At 43.0% G+C, this 21,289-nt stretch overlaps 1 protein-coding gene across 1 annotated transcript in view; it reads left to right on the top strand.

Moving 5' to 3' along the window:
- OCA2 (OCA2 melanosomal transmembrane protein) overlaps positions 1-21,289 on the top strand; it is an 866,379-nt gene that overhangs the window by 712,175 nt on the left and 132,915 nt on the right. The gene's annotated exons all lie outside the window — the stretch shown is intronic.

Raw genomic sequence — 21,289 nt, 5'->3', positions numbered from 1 at the left:
GCTTTCAGGAACAGGCAGAATTGAATTAGAAAACCCCATTTTCCAACACAATTTTGACATTTTACTGGGACATACCCCATTTTTACTATTATGTGTGCTCTCAGCCTCCTTCCAGTTAGTGACAGAAATGGGTGAGAAACCAATGCTGGATCCCAGAAAGCTAAACATTTCTGAAAAGTAGACAAAATTCTGAATTCAAAAAGCGGTCATTTGTCTAGATCCTACAAGTGTTTCCTACAGAAAATAGCAGCTGAATCAAAAGAATATTGAAATTGAGGTAAAAAAAACAGGCATTTTTCTCCACGTTTTACTCTATAACTTTTTCCTGCAATGTCAGATTTTTGAAAGTAGTATACAGTTACGTCAGCTGGACTCTTCTAGTTGCGGGAACATATAGGGCTTGCATGTTCATCAAGAACCTTAGGTACCCAGAGCCAATAAATCAGCTGCACCTTGCAATGAGTTTTCATTCTATACCGGGTATACAGCAATTCATTTGCTGAAATATCAAAAGTGAAAAATAGGTATCAAGAAAACCTTTGTATTTCCGAAATGGCCACAAGATAAGATGTTGAGAAGCAGTGGTTATTTGCACATCTCTGAATTCCGGGGTGCCCATGCTAGCATGTGAATTACAGGGCATTTCTCAAATAGACGTCTTTTTTTATACACTGTGTTACATTTGGAAGGAAAAAATGTAAAGAAAGACAAGAGGCAATAACACTTGTTTTGCTATTCTGTGTCCCCCCAAGTCTCCTGATAAAAATGATACCTCACTTGCGTGGGTAGGCCTAGCGCCCGCAACAGGAAATGCCCCAAAACACAACGTGGACACATCACATTTTCACAAGGAAAACAGAGCTGTTTTTTGCAAAGTGCCTAGCTGTGGAGTTTGGCCTGTAGCTCAGCCGGCACCTAGGGAAACCTAGCAAACCCGCACAGTTTTGAAAACTAGACACCTAGGGGAATCCAAGATGGGGTGACTTTTGTGGGGCTCTGACCAGGATCTGTTACCCAGAATCCTTTGCAAACCTCAAAATTTGGCCCCAAAAACTTTTTCCTCTCATTTCAGTGAAAAAATTCTGGAATCAGAGAGGAGCCACAAATTTCCTTCCACCCAGTGTTCCCCGAAGTCTCCTGATAAAAATGGTACCTCATTTTTGTGGGTAGGCCTACTATCCCGCAAAAGGAAATGCCCCAAAACACTCTGGACACATCAAAATGATCAAATACAAAACTACCTGTTTTTGTGCGGGGGGCACCTGTGTTTTCGGCCCTAGGCTCAGCAGCAATCTAGGGAAACCTACCAAACCCAGACATTTCTGAAAACTAGACACCCGAGGGAGTCCAGGGAGGTGTGACTTACGTGGATCCCCCAATGTTTTCTTACCCAGAATCCTCTCAAACCTGAAATTTAGCTAAAACGTCACATTTTTCCCACATCTGTGTGGGATCACCGCACTGGGACAAATTTCATACCACCCAACGTTCCCCACAGTCTCCCGGTAAAAATTATACCTCATTTGTGTAGGTGGGCAAAGTGCTTGTGAAAGGGAAAAACCAAAAACATGTCAATATTGAGGGGGAATTAAAGAGGGTCCAAAAGGGCAGTTTGCAAAAAAAATAAAAATTTTAGGCTGACAAGTGCAGCAGAATTTTTATCGGTATAGATGAGACAATGCTGGGTGGTAGGAATTTTGTGATTTCCTGCAGATTCCGGAAGGTTCCATCACAAAAACATGGGAACAATGTGTGATTTCCAGCAAAGTTGGAGGTTTGCAGGGCATTGTGGTTACGAAACTGGTGCTGGGTGCATGTGAAACACACCACTCTACAAATCACCCAGATGTTTAGTTTTCAGATGTGTCTAGGTCTTGAGGATTTTTCTACATGGCAGCGTCCCAAAGTCCATAAAGTGCAGCCTTCACCATTCCAAGTGGGACGATTTTGAGAGTTAGCCAAGCTCTCATGGCCCAAATGTAAAACCAAAACCCGAAATAATCAAATGTCTTCTTGCTTGCTGTGGGATAAGATGTTTTAGAGTGCGGGAGAGAGCTGAAACTGTTACCCCCTTCAGTTGGGGTGGGGGGCATAACCATCCCCCCCCCACCCCCCGGACCCATGCCTAAGTGGTCGCTCCCCTTCGGTGAAATTGGTGCAAAAAAAGATCCCCGGTGCCTAGTGGGCAGATTGGTGTAACAAAAATCGGCCGATCTGCCCCCAAGGAAGGGGGGGCAGAAATGATCTAAATACAATTTGCCTCCCAGGAGGGCGACCCTTGCCTAAGGGGTCGCTCCCCACCTCTTTAAAAAAAAAAAAAAATATAATAATTGCCCTGGCTAATAACAATAGGCTGATCTGCCCCCAGGCCTAAAATAAACATGACATTACATCAGGCACCCTACACCACACATTTTTGTGTGTGTGTGTGTATATATATATATATATACACACACACTAAGAGCAGTAGGTAGTTATAGTTAGGACCTAGTTTCCAAAGTGACCTTTTTTTTTTTTTGTTTTGCCGATAACTGGCGCTGTTTGACAAATTTTTATGAAAGTTTCAAAACTAGTTTGCCACGCATTTCAGCTGCTGTGTTGAAATTTTGGGGTGATTCGTTAAACTGGGGGCAGAGAAAAAGGGGGGGACCCAAAACATGTTTCCCCCCATCCATTTTCCCATCGGTCTTTAGACAAAACAGCCCAAACAGCTGAACGGAATTACAACAAATTTGGTAGGAAGCTAGATCTTGGTGTGTAGATTGTGCTTTTTTTTTTATTGGGTGTAAATCTGTTCATTAGTTTTGGAGTTATGAAAGGTTAAAAAAATATAGATATTTAGGGATGCTGAAGCTCCACGTATCCTAAAGCTCTCAAGCTGAGATCTGATTGGCTGCCAACACTTCAACCAAGAAGTGTTGGCAGCCATTTTGGGATTCTGGCTCAGCTAAGTCCCCAAAAAAAGGTAAAAAATTTAGAAACTTTTATGCTGGGATCCATCTGTGACCCTGCCAGGCCAAAAAAGCACGTAAAAAAAAGGCATAAAAAATTAGAGGATCTGCGAATCTGTTAAAAAAAAGTTTAACAAAACAAAAGCACAGTCTCACATGCTTGTGTATAATGTAGCCCCCGGGTGGGCCAGGTCTTTGGGGGAGGGGGGGGGGGCATACAGCACTTATATAAAAAAGGAGAGGCACAGGGGGCCCACTCCTAAGGCTCCTTGGTGCCCCAGGGACAACCACCTCCACGGGGTCTATAAACTAATACAGGTAGGAGTGCCTAGGCCCTCTTCCTGGCCATAAACAGTCCTGGGGACTGCCACCTCCCTGGGGCTGACTGTGCAAATTAAAGGAGGGGGGCTGCATGATCCCTCCCCCCCCTCCCCCCCCCTCCCCCCCAGAGCAATTAGTGGCCCTTGGTTCTGCCACCCCCGCACCCCTTGGCTGGCTTCTGCCATCTCCTTGAGGTGCCCACCCACAGGGGATAGCAGTTTACTTTCACTTGGCAGGAGCTGTTATAGCTTCCCCCAAGTAAGAGCAAACACTAACTCCGCTTCCCAGGAATTTTGCTTCCACTCTCTTGGAGCAGAGTTCGTCTGTTTCCCTGCCTGCTGTAATTCTGGCAGGGAAACAGATGAGGATTGCTCCTGCATGCAGGCTTCCCCCGCTGCCCCATCATTGCACACTGGGTTCCCTGAGTGGAACCAGGGCACCCGGGTACAAGTACCTTGACCCCACCGAGCTAAAATCAGTATGGGGAGAGGGGCTGTGCAGTCCTCTTTCCCCTTTTAATAATGGCCGGGCCCCGGGGATGAGATCGCACTCCCCTTCCAATATTTGGCTGGCCCGTGGCCAAAATGTGGCCACTGAGGAGGCCACATAGCCCTGTCTCCTTTATTAATTTGACGTGCCCTGGTGTATGGGGGCTACAAGGCCAAATCCAGCCCAGGGAGGGGGAACTATGTGGCTCCCCTCCCCTAATAATAATTGGCCATGCCCAGCGGGATTGGGTTCCTGGGGCCAAAATCGGCCCGGGGAGGGGGGCACAATCACCCTAACTTTTAGTGAATGGCAGGACCCTGAGAATAGGGTCTCGGAGGCCAAATATGGCCCAGTGAGGGGTGCCACATTGCTCCCCTCCCCTAGTAATTGTGTAGGCCCTAGGATACCAAGGGGCAAAATCAGCCTGGGGCCATGATAGCCTCCTGTCCCTTAAAACAATTGGGCAGGTCCCAGGGGATGGGGTGCCAGGGCCATAATAAGCCCAGGGAAGGGGCCCTCCACCTCCCTCAATTAATTGGCCCAGTCCCAGGGGATGGGGGCACTGGGGCACAAGTCAGGCAAACAGGGGGTCCTTTTGGGGTGTGGGCCGCGGGACTTGGCCCCATGCGAGGGCCTGCATCAAGCCCTGATGCGCATGGCCATAGTCTGTCCATTGCACAGAGTAAGGTGCTTATGGAGGGTTAGCTGCAGGCCCTTGCTGCCCTGCATGGCCAAAGGCTGCGCATGGCATGGGGTTGGCTGCAGGATCTGGCCACAGGCTAGACACTGCGGCCAACACCCACCATGTATGGTCTTTGGCCATTTGCTGCAGTGGTTAGATTAATGTAAAGTAATTAAATATTACTTAACGTAAAAAAAAACAGGTGAAATTCACCTAAAAGAAACAAAGGTTACAAGGACGTTATAGTTAGGAAACAGAATTAAGTAAAACATAGAAATTCACTTTAAAAAAGAAAGGTTGCAGGGACGTTATAGTTGGGTTCCAATTTTACTTGCACAAAACTAAAGAAATTCAGCACTTACAGTTATGGTTATCTGAAGTAACTATAACTCATGCCCTAAGGTAACTATAACATACGCAGTTAACTCATCAATAATTTTACTGCTGTGTATTGAAAGTGTGGCAAACAATCTGAGCACACACTGCCACTTAAAGGAGACTTGCACAAGTATAATATCTAATACACATCATCTTAAAATATACTCCCAGCACCCACTTGGACCCAAAACACAGTTCGACTACTAATGTTGCCTATATTGAACCTATGACTGAGAAATACTTAATGTGTTACATCTGGAACAGATGAACATAAATTGCATATCAGGCCCTAGTTTACTTTTTTCTTCGATATCCTGATCTTCTAGGCAGATTAATTGTTCTTTATTATGCCACTTCAGCACTTTGCTAGATATGGAAGGGAAGCTTTTTACTAAAATCTATAGCTTTTAAAAAGGATGGGTTGATAATGAAGGAATTCTCACCCGGGTTCTACTTTTAGGTCTCCATGGGCCATGTGTCAACATCAGGGTCTTAACAACGTTGGCAGATCCCTAGAAAATATATATATTAATTATATTGTCATGCAGATCTTGCTATATTAATAGGACTGCATGTTTAGGACAGTAGAATGCCAAAGTGTTGGAGACTAAGTCTATCCACACAATTAGTAACTGTCAGCTAAACTCCAGGCTAGCTCACAGTGCCTGGCTCACACCCCAATCCAATAGGGTGGAAGGTGATTATGACCACCTGAACACGATACCCTGACTCCCAAGGGAAGCTGTGAAAACACTTCTTACTTCTATTTGTGCTCTTACCCATGCATGCTAAGGCGAGACTAAAAAGATGTGAGAGAGGTTTTCAATAAATTTATTGAAACAATCACAATTTGGCATATAGAGAGTAAGCTGCGATAATTAGGCAGACGAAACAAAGCAAGGCACTCTGCATCACAAAACATGGTAAAAAAATCTAAACAAGCAACTTGTTCCTTGCTTTCCAAAAATAAGTCAGCTAATGTAAGAATTATCGCTAAAAGCAGCCTTACTAAAACCAATAAAATATGCACACTATAACGAAGTTAAAACAGGGGGGACCAACCCGGGTCCTAGATATTCTTCTATCGCTATTAATTTTTTTTTTTTAAGAGGAACTTTAATTTATGACATTCCAACAAGCAATGCCTTACGCAAGGCTGTGTATATTTTCCAACACTGTTCAACCTGTATATTGCACATCTTTATCCTGATTATAAATAGCTGATTAGTCAACAGTAGCAGGATTCTGGAGGTAATGGATTGTTTATTTGTATATGGAATTAAAGCCTACTCTGTATTGGAACTCCCAAATAGGAATTGTATCATTTGAATGGTTTCCACCTTGTGTAACCATGTATTCTGTTTTATCATAGAATTTTTCTCACTGGTAATATCAACGTCCTAATTATCTTGAATACACTGAGATGAGTAGTATTCATTCCATTTTTGCAATTTGTTTTAGTGCCAGCCAAGAGAAAAACACATACTACACTTAAAGTGGACAACCAAAGAAGTCCATGAATCAGAGTGTAAACACTCCCAATGTACTTTTAATTGGAAGCAGTGTATTCTCTTTCCTAATTTAGTGAAGTATGATGAAAAATGTAAATGATGAGAGAACAACCAGAATCTCCAGCAGAAAGACAGACATCTTCAGAAATAGCAGTGCAAAATCTATATTTTGGTGGTGGCAATTGGTACTGGAGCTGAAATTAAAAAAAAAAAACACTAAGATGGGGGGGGGGGAGGGAAAACAAAAAATAGAACTAGTTATGTGAAGAATAATACTTGCCTCCATGTCTTTACTAAATCTGGATCATTCTGACACTACCAGTTACGAAAGTCCTCACTTTATGTGAAGACCTACTATACAATTTTAAAGCATTTTGACAATTGTAATTGAAGTGTAAGAAACCTTGCGATAAACATTTTGAAATCTAGTAGCATTATTTCAGTACTCTGTTAGAATATCCTCAAGACTCGTGCCTGGCCTAAAGCTTTAGAAGCTACCGTGCCCCACTTGAATTCCCATGAAAACCCTAAAGATACTAGGAAGGCTGAACTGGCAAAACGGAGGGAGAGAAAACAAGAGCATGAAGTTTAAAAAAATAAATCAATAACAAAGAAGACAAAACCTTTCTCAGTCCTTTGGTTTTTAATTCATAAGTCTTGCAACATCGGCATACACAACTTCTGTTCTGGAAAATAAGGATATTGCACAGTCAGCAGTTCTACATGAGGCATTAAACCACGCTCAAGTAGGTTAAAAGTGCCTGAAAATGTCCTCTAATTCTAGAGATTCTTATCAAAACTTGTTTAATTTTGCAGATAAAAATTTCAGAGACGAGGTCATAATCAGGTCAAGGGATGAAAAAGTTGAAAATGTCATTAGCAATCCATAGACAATCCTATTTTGGAGGAGATGGCTTAGTAAAATCAACTGCTCAAAGGAGATGACATGTTAGAATGTGTTCTTCAAAAGACTGTTTAATAATTGTGTACACCCACAATGCATCTATAATGACAATGAACCAATATCTTTACCAAATCACCCCAATCTTAGAAGTCCCCAGATATTTGTTAAACTGGTTATCAAGTCCTGGATGATAAGTTTGTTTGCTCCATGCATAGAATCTGGTTCAGTTTAGGATTCATAACCAGAATGTTGGACTCTCCAGACATTTCCATGCCTGTGCTAAAATAGATACAGCCACTAAAGATAAAAAAGGTCAAATTCATAAACATCCTATTATTCCCCAAAAGAACCACTTCAGGAATGGACTCCAGCTCTTCTCTATTTATTCTTAGATTTTTGGGTATGTAAGACCAAACTCTATTAAATCATGGCAGTTACATAGCATGTGTTTTCATGATTCTACCATCAAATTGATATGGTTGCATTGGTTACTAATTGCAGAATTCACCCTGATTAATCTTTTCAGTGCATAAAATAATACTTAAGTATAAATGTATTTAATTTTCCTTGAATTTGTACTGATCTGATTGAGATTTAAGTTGTTATTCAATTATTCTATTGGGAGTTACTTCTGTCCAAAAGTCTCTTGTCCACTGGCAGCGTATGTTGTCATGAAAGGGGATAATATTTGCCAACAATTACTGATAAATACTTCCAATGTAGATTTTATTTTAATGGCAGCGAAATACCTCATCAAATAAGCTCTTATGTACATTGAGGCATTTATATTAGCTACAAAACTGCAAATATTTGAAGAAGCTCACCTTGTTTGATACCCTGAGTCAAGCCTGAATTACTGCAGTGTGTGACAAGAGGGCGTTTGTTCTTCAATAGTTGATCAATATCTATTTTTCCCTTACTAACTCTTCAATTAGTTGAAGAGATACATATGGGTCTTTACATGTAAGGATGAAATCTTGATGTAACTCAAATTCTTCCACCCATAGCCATACTTTCAACAGATGGTCTGAAGGACCTTGAATTGAACTTTTTTGTTGTTGTTGTTTTTTTTTTTTTTTTACAACTTTGGACTGGAGAATTTAGCATCATAGCATGTTACTTTTCTCCTCTCTCATCTGATTTATGATTCCTAAGACATATGTTTCCTGTTGAATAAGTGTTAAGATTTTTTGTAAGTTTTGTGCTACAGCAACCACACAGTATATATTTTATTCTATAGGAGTTGCTCTACCATATGTTAGAGGTGCACACAATTCACCAGGGATTTTCCTTGGACCATCTAAAGAAAGTAATCCTGAAGTTGAGTATAGAAAATTATTTTTTAGATAGCAAAAAAGACTATGAAAGTAAAGTAAACAGCTGGAAGTATCACCATTTTTGCAAGATTTATTGTTCTCACTAGAAAATGGGGAAGCAAATCCCTTTCTGTAAATCTTTCAGAATTTCCTAAGGTAGTGATATGACTGATTACATATATCTACAGTACTAGGTCAGCTGCTTATATACCTACATAGCAAGCAGCCTAGATTTCACCATTAACTTTTAATCCCACTTGAGTTCATATTTTTGGTAATTCACAAAAACCTACTTGGTTTTATTTCATATCCAGACAGAGAAGACAATTCCTCAATAACATTACATGCTACACTATCAGAATATGTAGCAAGTTTTTGTATGCTATTTATGGCAGAATTAGGTATATTAGATTGCTCTTAAGTTCTTAATCAGGATAACAGCTCTATGAATAAGGGAAAAAGTAATCTGGAAAATGTGCAGCCCTGTCGCATTCCTCTGCCAATAAAAATGTTGCCCGTACCTTGACCTCTTAATACCGATTCAGCCAAAGAATTTGTATATAATAATCCAATAAATGTAATCACTTGTTTGCAAAATTCCATATCTGCTAATACTGGAAATAAATGTTGCCAATTGACTAGGTCAAATCTTTCTCTGCATCAAGAAACCAGATGACTAATGGAATTCGCTCAGTTTCGCATTAATCTTTTGCTTCTCTGACTCTTGCTGTAGTACAGAAGTGACAGAAAATGAAAGTATGCTGCAAACTGTCAGAAAGAAAAGTCATACTACACCATACCCCTTTTAAGGCTGGTTGATTTGTGAATGATTGCGTAGTGAGTACATGGATGGATGGATGGATTGATGGATTGGTGGGTGAATGTATTTAAGCAAATATGTGCTAGCAATCTTTAAGGCTTATGCTTTGGACAGTAGTAGTGAAAACATTACAAAAAAACAACAATTAAAGACAATACTTTAATTGAATCATCACACAAAGACTGTGTACCATGAAGTTGTATGAGACTCCTCCAGTTGAAGCAGAAGAGCATAAATGCAATGCATTGAGTTGTTGTAATTGGGAAGCCATTACAAACTGTAAATAGTCAAGCCCACATTTACAGTTGATTAACCCCTTTGCTGCGAAGATAACCCCTGCCACCCATGCTAAGCCTTTTTTTTGGCTATTTGGGTAGTTCACCCTTAGATCCCCATAACTTTTTGTTCACATTAGCTATCCATACCAAATTTGCGTCCTTTTTTTCCCAACATCCTGGGGATTCTAAAAGGAGCCAGGGTTTTTGGGTTCCCATGGAGGGGACTGAGAAATTAGCCAAAATACAGCTACATTTGAGGTTTTGGGGAAAAATGGGAAAGTGCTGCAGAAGAAAGCATCTAGATTTTTCCCTACAAATGGCATCAATGAAGAGTTTGCAGTGCTACAATCACCTTCTTCCCAGCTTTCAGGAACAGGTAGATGAATCAGAAAACCTCATTTTCAACACAGTTTTGACATTTGGCTAAGACATACCCCATTTTTCCTATTTTTTGGTGTATTAATCTGCCTTCCAGTTAGTGACAGAAATGGGTGAAAAACCAATGGTGGATCCCGGAAAGTAGACAAAATTCTAAATTCAGCTAGGGGTCACGTGTGTAGATCCTTTAAGGTTTTTCTATGGAAAGTAACACTTGAAATAAACACATGTTGAAATTGAGTTGAAAAAAACAGCTTTTTGTGTCTGTTTTCATCTGTAACCTTTTCTAGGTATTGCAGATTTTCAAAAAAACTATATACCGTTAAGTCTGCTGGACTCTTTTAGTTGCCAGGATATATTGGTCTTTTAGGTTGTCCAAGAACAAAAGCTACCCAGAACCAATAACTGAGCTGCACCTTGCAATTGTTTTTCATTGTGTACCGGGTATTCAGCAATTCATTTGGTAAAATATCAAAAAAGAAAAATAGGTGTCAAGAAAACTTATGTATTTCTGAAATAGGCACGAGATATGGAGTTTAGAAACAGTGGTTATTTGCACATCTCTGAATTTGGGGGTAGCCAATCTAGAATGTGAATTAGAGGGTGTTTTACCTTTTGAAGGTGCAAATGCAGAGAAAAACAATTGGTAATAACACTTGTTCTGCTATTCAGTGTCTAACACCCCCTCCCCCCTCCCAAGTCTCCCGATGAAAATGGTACCTCTCTTGTGTGGGTAGGCATAGTGCCCACAGCAAGAAACAGCCCAAAACTCAACATGGACAAATCACATTTTTCCACTAATAACTGACCTGATTTTTTGCAGTGTGTCTAGCCGTGGATTATGTGTCCTAGCTCAACCGGCAGCTAGGGAAACCTAGCAAACCTGTACATTTTTAAAACTAGATACCTAGGGAAATCCAAGAAGGGAGTGACTTGTGTGGCTATTAACACATTTTTCTGCCCAGAATACCTTTCAAACCTCAAAATATGTCTAAAAAAACATTTTCCTCACATTTCTGTGATGCAAAGCTCTGGAATTTGAGGGCAGCTAACAAACTTCCTCCTATTCAGAATCCCCCCCAAGTCTCCCGATACAAATGGTACAATATGTGTGGGAGTAGGCCTAATGCCTGCAACAGGAAATGGCCTAAAACACAACATGGACACATAACGTTTTTCCACTGAAATCTGACTCGTTTTTTTCCATGTGCCTAGCACCTAGGGAAATATAGCAAACCTGTATATTTTTTAAAACTAGACACCTAGGGGAACCCAGGATCGGGTGACTTGTGTGGCTTTAACCAGGTTCTGTTACCCAGAATTCCTTGCAAAACCTCCAAATGTATTTCAAAAAATGTCCCCACCCTTCTGTGATGCAATGTTCTGGAACTTGAGGAGAGCCGCAAACTTCCTTCCAACCCCCTCCCCCCCGCCCAAGTCTCCCAATAAAAATGGTACCTCACTTGTGTGGGTAGGGCCTAGTGCCCGAGAGAGGAAACACTCCAAGATGCAACATGGAAGCATCACATATTTCCACTGAAAACTGACTCATTTTTTGCAATGTCCCTATCTTTGGATTCATGGCTCTAGCTCACCCAACACCTAGGTAAACCTAGGAAACCTCTACTTTTTTTTAAAACTAGATACATAAGGAAATCTAGGAAGGGGTAACTTGTGTGGCTCTTACCACATTTTTCTACCCAGAATACCTTGTGAACCTCAAATATTGTCTAAAAAACACATTTTCCCCATATTTCTGTGATGGAAAGTTGTGGAATCTGAGGGAAGCCACAAATTTCCTACCACTCATCGTTCCCCTCGGTCTCTGGATAAAAATACCACCTCACTTGTGTGGGTGGGCCAACTGCCTGCGACAGGGATGGGCCAAAAATGTGAGGAGATTAGGAGGGGGGGGGGCTCTAAAGCGCATTCAGAATCACAGTTTTTTAAATACATTTTTAGGCTGACTCTGCTTTAGGCACTCACACAAATAAGATGTAATTTCTTTTTTTGGCAGACCAAGGGGTACGCTGGGTGGTCAGAAAGTTGTGGTTTATTTCTGTTTTTGGAAGAATGTGGCTCAGAAATGAAAGGAAAATGTGTGATTTTAGTCACATTTTTAGATTTTCAGAGCATTGTGGGTAAGAAAGGTTGTTGTGATCCACAAGAGGCACACCACCCTGTACTCCTCTGGGTGTCTAGTTTTTGAACATATCTAGAGTTGTTAGATTATCCCTAGACAAGAAGTGAACAACCTAACAAGTCTTGCTTCTGTGAAATCCCAAACACTCAAATTGTGAAAAAAAGCACCCTTAAGTTTTGTTAAAAAGACCCCTCACCCACAAACCTAGTTGGTGGCATTCTTCATAATTGGGGTCCATATGGGGCACTTAGCATGTCAGGGGTGTCCATCACCTGAGGGGAGTAGTTTTTTTTTTCATGAGTTCAGTTCCCAACTGAGAGGAGAAATGCAATAAATGTCTTGTGGCTACCCACAATTAGTTTTACACACACATACTGGTTGGATTTGACATGAGGGCAAGTAATGGTTCAATATATAACATTTTATTAAGAGATTTCAGAAAAATGAAATGCACTGTTAATATTTGAAAGGTCAAAAAACTGAACCAGTGACTCAGTTCTTGAGCTGTAAAACTGCATCGAGGCACCAGCCGCTTTACAGTCCATTCACACACCTGTCATACAGGACACACACAAGACCATTCATGCCGCCAGCTCCAGGCCCAGCACATTACAACACTTGCATCAACAAACTGCGCTATTCAAAGCCCGATCACTTTCATACACCCACATGCCTGACACAGCAATCACACCGGCTGACGGAGGTTGTGGACTGCCGTTTGGCTAGCTGTGTGTGTAGTGACCAGCAGCAAGTCACTACTTGCACACAGCCAGCCAAGCACCAGCTCACACACACTGCCAGCCAAGCACCAGCTCTCACACACTGCCAGCCAAGCACCAGCTCTCTCACACACTGCCAGCCAAGCACCAGCTCTCTCACACACTGCCAGCCAAGCACCAGCTCTCTCACACACTGCCAGCCAAGCACCAGCTCTCTCACACACTGCCAGCCAAGCACCAGCTCTCACACACTGCCAGCCAAGCACCAGCTCTCTCACACATTGCACGCCAAGCACCAGTCTATGCATACCGCCATCACACTTTATTTTTAACCAAAAATAAATCTTTGACTCTGGGAAACAATCCTTGAACGCCACAAAAGCATTAAAGGTTGCTAAGTGGAAAGGATGGATAGCCAACTTCTTATACCAAATGTTAGCCTTATGAACAGCAGTGTAAAATTCCAACCTCTGATCTACTCTGTCAACACCACCAATGTGCTTATTATAGTTTAAAACACACACAGGCTTGAGCACTTAGCAACCTGACCCCAGTCAGTCACATGTGAAGTTCTTTCATCATGGATGGTAGCCAGCATGTAGACATCTCTCCCGGCTGCAAATTTCACAGTTAGAAGGTATTCACTATGCAAGGCATTGCACTGTCCGCCCAAGTTTTTATTTTATTTTTTTGTTTTACAAACAAGCTCTTTTGGGTAACTTTTACGGTTAGAGCGGATTGTGCAAAAGGCAACAGTGTCCACTCTGACCAATTCCCTGAACAATTGCTCGCCAGTCTAGAAGTTATCTACATATAAATGGTAACCTTTATTGAAACGTTCTCTACCAAGTTCCCACACAATTTTCTCACTAACTGTGAAACTGGATGGACAACCAGGTGGGTCAATACTGGAAACCCTACCAGAGTACACCTTGAAGTTATAGACCTGTCTAGTCCTACTCTATCAGTATGTGCATCTTAATTCCATAATGTGCCCTCTTGCTAGAAATGTACTGCCTAAAACCCAAATGGCCCTGGAACAGGACCAAAGACTCATCCACAGCTATTTCGTTCCTTGGAACATAGATCTCTAAAAAACTATCTACAAACTGATCATGGATAGGCCACATCTTAAAAAGACAGTCACAATCAGGCTGATCGTGTGGCAATACTAGAGCTTTATCAACAAAATGTAGCATCCGAAGCAGAAACCAATAATGATCATGACTCATGGTTGCACGAAATATAGCTGATACCCTCAAGGGACTAGTAGACTAATATGAAGAAAGCAACTGCTTCCTTACAAAGCCCATTAAAATAAGTTAAACCCAAGAACAACCTCAGCTCATCCAGATGGGTAGGAGTCCACCAGCTAGCTGTATAGTGGGGCTTAATTCTGGCACTGTTGTCCCTCAAATACTGTTCAGCATACAAATTAGTCTGCTCAACAATCTCATCCCAAAATACAGTGTCCATAAATAACTGAAAAAAGTATAGGCAAAAGGTTTTCAGTATTCACTCTAAACCCTGTGACACCAGTAAAGGCAGGGCAACGCTGGTTGCACCATGTTAAGGGTAACTCATTTTTCAGCTCTTCCAATGGGAAGCATTGCAGACCTAGACTGCAATCCAGATACCACTTGTTGCACTCAGGAACTCGGAACATCAGTGTCCTCCATCTAAAAGAGTCACTTTCTCTGCACTGAGTGGCTTCATCAGATGATTCCTCTTGGACAGAAACTTCACTGCCAGAATCTTGCACCTCCTCCTCTGCCTCAGAACCAAAGTCAGTCTCATAATCCTAGCCAAAGGAAGATTGGAAAAGCATACTAACAACCTCCTGAGCTGTAATCCTGGGGCTAGCCAAAATCCTTACTAATAAAAGTAACTTGACACATAAGTCAACAATAACCAACACAATGTAAAATAAGTAAGAAACAAAGTGTTGCTTTATCACAAACACCTAATGACTCTAAAACAACACCACTCACTTGCCACAGACAGCTAGACTCAACAGCATCTACTCTGCACTAGAAAGGAAAAACAAAACAATTACTTACAAGACAACACAATACACATCATGCACAAATGCAAGGAGAATTTCAAACCCAACACAGAAGCTAAACGTGCTGCTATTTGTTAGAAATGGGGTCTTTGGTTGGCAGTCAGGTTACCCTCTGTCCAAGCAAGGACCCTCACTCTAGTCAGGGTAAGTCACACACAATCCAAATTATCCTGTGCCCACCCTCTGATAGCTTGGCACTGAGCAGTCAGGCTTAATTTAGAAGGAAATGTGTAAAGTATTTGTGCAATAAATCAGACAATAACACAATATAGCACCACAAAAATACACCACACAGTGTTTCAAAAATAGATAATATTTATCTGGATATTTGCAGGTCAAAATGATAAAAGATGCTATAAGAAAATGTAAAGATATCACTGGAAAGAGATATAAAGTGTCTTAAGTATTTTAAAAAGCAAACAAAGTCTCTTTCAAGCACAGAGTACCTGGTTTGAGTGAAAAATCTCCGCAAAGGGCCGCAGAGGAGGAGATACGTGGAAAATGGTGTGTGCGTCGGCTTCGCCCCTTCACACACGGACTTGCGTTATTTTCCATGCGGGGAAGACGTTGCGTCCATTTCCGGAGCGTGAACGGGTCTCCTCTTCTGGTTGTGGGGTTTTCAGACGCCCCGGGGTCTATGCGTGGAATCCTGGGCTTGTTGACCAGTACTGTGTCATTCCGGTGGGCGATGCAGGGAAATTTCTCCCTCAGGGCAGGCGCTGTGTCGATTTCTGGAAGTCGGGCGGCGTTGTCCCAGGTGGGCCGTGCGTCGAAGTTCCGGTCGCACAGCATCGATCTTTTCCTTGCGAGGTCGAGCCGCGTCGTCCCTGTTCGGCGAGCGGGTTTTTTTTCACCACGGAACAAGCTGTGCGTCTAATTGTTCGCCGCACAAGGAGTCCAGTTGCAAGAGAGAAGTCTTTTTGGTCCTGAGACTTCAGGGAACAGGAGGCAAGCTCTTTCCAAGCCATTGGAGAGCACTTCTGCAGCATAGCAAGAGAGCAGCAAGACTGCAGTCTTCTGTAGAAATCAGTCAGGTTAGTCCTTTAGGCAGCCAGGCAGTTCTTCTGGTCAGGGTGCAGGTTCTGGTTCAGGTTTCTTCTCCAGGAAGTGTCTGAGGTGGTAGGGCAGAGGCCCTGTTTTATACCCAAATGCCCCTTTGAAGTGGGGGAAACTTCAAAGAGTAGCTTAGAAGTGCACCAGGTCCCCTTTCAGTTCAATCCTGTCTGCCAGGGTCCCAGTACGGGGTGTGGCAGTCCTTTGTGTGAGAGCAGGCCCTCCACCCTCCCAGCCCCTGTGTTTAGGGTGTGTCTGAGTGAATGCACATGGAGCTGTCAACTAAACCCAGCCAGACGTGGATTGTAAGGCACAGAAAGATTTAAGTGCAGAGAAATGCTCACTTTCTAAAAGTGGCATTTCTAAAATAGTAATATTAAATCCAACTTCCAGTCAGCAGGATTTTGTATTACCATTCTGGCCATACTAAATATGACCTTCCTACTCCTTTCAGATCAGCAGCTACCACTTCAACAATGTATGTGGGCAGCCCCAATGCTAGCCTATGAAGTGAGCAGGCCTCACAGTAGTGTAAAAATGAATTTAGGAGTTTTACACTACCAGGACATGTAAACTACACAGGTACATGTCCTGCCTTTTACCCACACAGCACCCTGCTCTACGGGTTACCTAGGGCACACATTTGGGGTGACTTAGAAAAAGGGGAGTTTTAGGCTTGGCAAGTACCTCTAAATGCCAAGTCGAAGTGACAGTGAAACTGTACACACAGGCCTTGCAATGGCAGGCCTGAGACAAGGTAAAGGGGCTACTAAAGTGGGTGGCACAACCAGTGCTGCAGGCCCACTAGCAGCATTTAATCTACAGGCCCTGGGCACATATAGTGCACTCTGCTAGGGACTTATAAGTAAATCAAATAGTCCAATTTGATGTGATCCAAGGTTACCATGTTTAAAGGGAGAGAGAGCATATGCACGTTAGCACTGGTTAGAAGTGGTAAAGTGTGCAGTCTAAAAACCAGCAAAAACAGTGTCCAAAAAGTAGAGGGAGGCAGGCAAAAAGTTAGGGATGACCACCCTAAGGCTGTAAGGTCTAACACTATTATTACACCACAGAAAACACATTTATGCAGGGAAATGAAACTCATTTAGAGTAAATGGTACAAAAGTTTCCTTAGCACACATGCAACTACAAAAACTGCAGAACAACCAGTGTCAAAACTGCAAACAGGAGTCACAGCAAAGAAAATCAAAAGGTTTGCACTAGAATAAAAATGAGAATTAAAGCATTACAATCACAAATGCAAACAATGACAAGAAACAAAAGGTATCATAAAACGCTACCCATCACCACGCAAATGACAGCCACACAAATTGCCAGCAACAAGCCACTTCTGAGGGTCGCTATCCTAACAACAAATAAATCCCTGGTGGTTTAGTGGCCCTGCACCCCCTCAGAGGGCAGATGGACTTAAAAACAGGCAATCTGCCCTCTGTGGGTGAAATAACTAAATTCTCTCCCAAGGGAGCAACCCTTGGCCAAGCCCTTGCCCAAGGGGTCGCTGCCCTAAAACCAAAGAAATCCCTGGTGGTTTAGTGGGCTTCCAACCCTAAAGTCATATTGGCCTAAGAACAGCTGATCTGCCTTCTGGGGATGGGGGGGGTTGAATAACTAAATACATTCTCCCTCAAGGGAGCAACCCTTGCCCAACGGGTCGCTCCCTGTACATTATGGATGGCAAAAATATCCCTGGCGTTTAAGTGGGTGTGAGCTCCCCTGGGGGGGGGGGGGCAGATTGGCTGAAAAAAAAAAAAAACAGCTGTGCTACCCCCCAGGCAGGCCCAACAAGGATAAATACATTGCTCCCTTGGGGAGTGACCCTTGTCCAAGGGGCCACTCCCCAACACAAAAAGTCCCTGGTGACCCAGTGGGTGGATTCCTGCTCCACAATCGTGGCACTCACCATGATCATGGAAAAGGAATCCACTCCAAACAGGCGCAGAGGGAAAGGAAAAACCTCATCTTTGCTCCTGTGTCTGTTCCCCACCCACACACCCTGGGGAAGGAATCACCCGCTATGCATCCTCTCCCAAAGATTTGCTAGAAACTAATGGCTTTCAGCACATCGTGGCTGCATTTGATGACGCTGGCACGTTGTGCATGCATCAACATCATCAAATTACAAATGGGTGTGATGGTGGTGGCAGTGTGGGAGTTGAAATAGGTGGCCCACGGGGGGCGCCAGCGCTTCCCCTGTGAGTGGGTGCGAGGACAGAGCGGTTCTGTCCTCAGTACAGGCCCACCGCGGCCCTTCCGTCCTCAGCTTGCAAGGAGTTAATATTAAATTATGCTGCACCAAATTATGTTGCATTAGGTCACTCTTCCCCTGCTAAATTGTGCTAAAGTGTTTGGGCTTGTCTCCTAAAACATGGTACAATTGGCATCTACCTGATTGGTACATTTAATTTACTAGTAACACCCTATTAGATGGTAATACATGTACTCAGGATATGTAAATTAAATGCTACTAGTGGGCCTGCAGCAGTCAACCTGCCATCCACTAAAGTAGCCTTTTAAAACGTATCTCAGGTTGCCACCGCAGCCTATAGTGCAGATTTCAACTGCAATTTTAACCTGTCAAAATAAACCTTTTGCCAGTCCTATCCCTTCTTTATAAATACATATGTCACCCCTAAGGTAGGCAGTAAGGGCTCACAGGGAAGGTTGCGTTATATTTAAAAATGAGGGTATGTGTGCTAAAGTTTTACATGTCCTGCCATTGAAAAACCTCTAAAGCTATTTTTTTCTATTGCGAGGCTTATCTCTCATGTTGTCAAACACTGAGTTACCTTATTACAGTTAATAAGCATTTAATTTGGATTGGAATCAGATATAGATATGCTGTTTAAAATCAACTAAACTGTAATTTAAAATCCTCTTTAATGGAGTGTTGCATTTTAAGTCCCAATTCTGTCAATGCCACTTTTAGAAAGTTGATATTTTCTTTGTTACAATCCTTTTTGCCTTCTTCCATTGTCCTGGCTCACAGTGACTGTGAATGGCTCGGCTGCTGGGGTCTATGTATTGCTTCCAGACAGTAACACAAAGGGGGCTTAGGTGTGGACCGAATACACTATCCTGGCTGGATGGCTGGGAGAAGAGATGTACCATGCATCATGTACATTTCATAGGGCTTTCCTTCTGCACACGCAAAGTTACCTGACACGAGAACTGGCCTGTCTTTTACCACCCCAGATAGTTTGGAGCTTAGACAGGGTTAATCACTTTTCAGTAATGGACAAAGGGGTAGGATAGGTAATCTACCACACAATGACTGACACCAAATATAAATATTGGACCTTCAGAGCCACTCATTAGAACATGCCTGACCTTTTGGAAGTTACAGAAGGGCAGCCCTGCTGCTAGAGGACTATCCTGCTGCTGCTGATGACTGACTTACTGTCTGAAGAGGAACATAGGATCTGTATACCTTCATCCTAGGCTAACCCCCCAGAGTGACTCCAAGGGTGAGTTGACTGCCAGTGTGAGCTATAGGGACATGCCTAAGCCCTGCTGGCTTCTGTTGGAGTGAATCTCTGTTTCCCCAAGAGATGCCTCCTTAAAATCTAAATTTGTTAGATTAGGTAGTGAAAGGGATTGGAATTATCAGCAATGAATTTGTGGGTAATGATACCTGTACTTATTTCTGGAGACAATCATTCTTCCAGTGTCACATGGATTGCTGTCTCACAATCCTGTTACGGATTTTGCTTTCTGCCATAGCCCCAGCTCAGGCATCAATGTTGTATTGCTGAAATATCATGTGATGTAAACTAATTGATCAAAGTAGTGGTTACCAGAATCATATCTTCACCAATAGCTGAGCTGCAGTGCTGAGTGACGCAATGATGTTTTTCACCTTCTTTTACTTGGCTTGCCCTCGTACTGGTGCAAAATGTTTCACTTGGCCTTGCTGAGCAGATTTAAGAAACTAGGTTGCTGCTTGAGTGAGGGAACCTGTGCTCAGCCACTGGTAGCTTAGCACATAGCAGTCTGACATAACTTAGAAGTGATATGTAAAGTATTTGTGCAACACTTCAGACAGTGAAAACAATACACAAATGTAGCAAGAATGATAAAGCTCTGTTGGGGATATCTGGTAATGCTGGACTGGGACAAAGTCACCAGTTCAGACTGACCCCGACAGAGCATGGCCCAGCTACAGGGACCCAGTTAGGTCTGCTTAACAAAGTACCTTAAATCCTGATTGTGGAGCATTGCGTAGATCTGCGTCAGACATGCATCGTGCAGCGAGGGTGATGTGTTGGATCAACGATGCAGCGAAGCTGTGGTGCAAGGTCCTGTTGTGATGAAATGGAGGATTCAGTCACTGGGACTTGGGATGTTAAGGCTGGTATAAGGGCTACGTTGTGCAGTCAAGACAATGCATCAGTTCAGATGAGCAGGGAAGCTGCAATGTAGAGTTTTGGCAACGTCTTAGAAGCTGCCATCTAGAGATGCTAGGAGCTATGCTGGGGAAAGCATTGCACAGTGGTGGTTCAGAAGGCAATGCATCAGTCCCAAGATGTGGCCGACTGCATCAGTGCAAGTCTTTTGTGATGAGTCCAATCTGGGCAGCAGAGGCGCCGTCAGTTCTGCTCAAATTTGCAGCGCTCAGTTGAGGAGATGTGTAAGTTCTTCTGGCACACACCTTAGGCCCACTTTCAAGGGTCTAGAACTGGGGAGGCACCACTTGGCAGGGTCGACTCACGGATGGCAGAGTCCATATGTAGAAGCAGGATGGATGAAAGTCTTATTACCCTAAGAGTTCAGATAAGGCGGCCAGCCAAATAGCCCTTGGAGTCACTCTGGATTCTGTGTTAAAGGGATGCAGGTCCAGTCCTTTTCACCGGAGCAAAAGGGCTGCAGGCAGCAGGTCGGCACAGCAAAGCATGAGTCCAGTGATGTTCAGTCCAGCAGTGTGTCATTTCTTCAGCAGCACAGCAGTTCTTCATCCTGGCACAGTGTCCATGGATCCAGACGTGTACTGAGGTGTGTGTCTGAGGTCCAGTTCTTATACCCAGTGTTGCCTTTGAAGTTGAGGAGACTTCAAAGACAATCCTTTGAAGTGCCCAGATGTCCTTCCCTTCCTGTCCTGGCTCCAGACTAAATACAGGGGGTATGCAACCCTTTGTGTGGGGACAGGACATAGCCTGTTCAGGTGTAATTGTGATGCTGTGACCAGCTCCTCCCTCCCACTTTGCCCAGGATGGCCCATCAGGAGGTGGATGGCCGTTCAAGTCACACCTAAGCTCCCATTGTG

This window comes from Pleurodeles waltl, chromosome 8, assembly GCF_031143425.1.
Source record: "Pleurodeles waltl isolate 20211129_DDA chromosome 8, aPleWal1.hap1.20221129, whole genome shotgun sequence".
NCBI classification, from domain to species: Eukaryota; Metazoa; Chordata; class Amphibia; order Caudata; family Salamandridae; genus Pleurodeles; species Pleurodeles waltl.
This window is presented reverse-complemented; position numbering and strand designations above follow the sequence as displayed.